Below are 1,658 nucleotides of genomic sequence, written 5' to 3' on the forward strand. Positions count from 1 at the left end.
GGACGTGGTTGCAATGATCAGATCTTTATAGTTAGGCATTTGATGCAGCAAGTTAATGAAATGAGAGTGCCGTTAAGTCTTTGTTTTGTTGATTTTGAAAAGGCTTTTGATAGTGTTTCGAGAGAGACTATGGGGAAGATCATGAGACATTATGGAATACCAGAGGAGTTTGTGAGGGTCATTATGAACATGCATGAGGACACATTTTGTAAAGTGATGGTTGATGGTTGTCTGAGTGATTCGTTTGAAGTCAAGTCCGTAGTAATTCAAGGTGGTGTTCTATCGCCTTTACTATTTATATTGGTCATTGATTACATTATGAAACGTGTTGGAACAGAAACCGGTGCAGGTATACTTTGGGGAGAGAACAGGAAACTTTTGGATTTAGATTATGAAGATCATATAGTTTTGATTTGTGATGGGCCAGAAGAGATGCAGAGAGTGTTGGACTGTTTGGTGAGTGAAGGTCGCAAGGTGGGTTTGGTTATTAATTGTGGAAAAACTGAAATAATCAATATGAATATGGAAAATGCGCAGGAATGTGTAATTGGAGGTATGGTTGTAAAGCAAGTTGATAGGTTTAAATATTTAGGTACTTATTTAGCCAAGGATGGTTCTTTGAACTTTGAATTCGAGGAAAGGTTAAAGAAGGCTAATCAGGCAATGGGAATGCTTAAAAATATTTGGAATAATAACAATTTCTCTGTGCATACAAAAATCAAACTTTATAAGGTAATGGTTAGGAGTATCTTAATTTATGGACACGAGTCTTGGTACAGCACAGTGACTATGGAAAATAAATTCTTGGTGTTTGAAAATAAAGCACTTAGAAGAATATTAGGAGTTAAGTGGTGGGAAAGGATACCAAATAGTAGAATTAGAGAAATAACGGGAGTGCAGCCAATCGATGAATATGTTAGATTCTCACGATGGAAGTGGCTAGGACATGTGTATAGGAGACAGGGAATAGTACGAGGTACACCAGGGTGGGTGGCACTTGGTAGGAGAGGTAGAGGAAGGCCAAAAGAGACGTGGGTGAGGACAATGAGACGGGAAGCTGGAGATGAGTGTTGGGGAGATCTTGAGGAGTTAGCACAAGATAGGATGTGGTGGTGTGAGTTCATCGAGGCCCTATGCATCCCCGAGGGTGCCACAGGAAATGATTGATTGATTGATTGATCTTTGCAATATTTACGATTCTCTGAGGCAGTTTTCATAACCCAGCAATATCCTAACCAATAAAATCAACTTAATGCATATTCCCCCAATAACTGTTATCCAATCTGAATTTTCTATGCTGGCTAATAATTCTTTTAATCTCGGACACATCAGCTGTGGTTTCACTTAAATCATGGGAAGTGTTACGTGTTTGTTTGACGAGATCTACGATTTTATGTAATTCTGGAGCAATAACTGTTAAAAAAATGACTACATTCAGAAAATTTATTTAGGAATTCTGTTTTAAATTCATTATATGCCCGAGCCCGTAAGAGTTTATCTGACTTGAGCAAGCTTCCAGCCGGACATCTCTCTTGACCAATTCTTGATGCAAAGACTGCTATTTTCTCTTTCTCATCCGTCATATTTCTTCTAACAAATAGTTGATCGCACTCATTTAGAACTGTCTGGATATCAATTCTATCTTCGTCAGTGCCTGA

Source organism: Coenobita brevimanus, chromosome 85, assembly GCF_032717465.1.
Source record: "Coenobita brevimanus isolate Jiangsu-jjx chromosome 85, ASM3271746v2, whole genome shotgun sequence".
Lineage (NCBI taxonomy): Eukaryota > Metazoa > Arthropoda > Malacostraca > Decapoda > Coenobitidae > Coenobita > Coenobita brevimanus.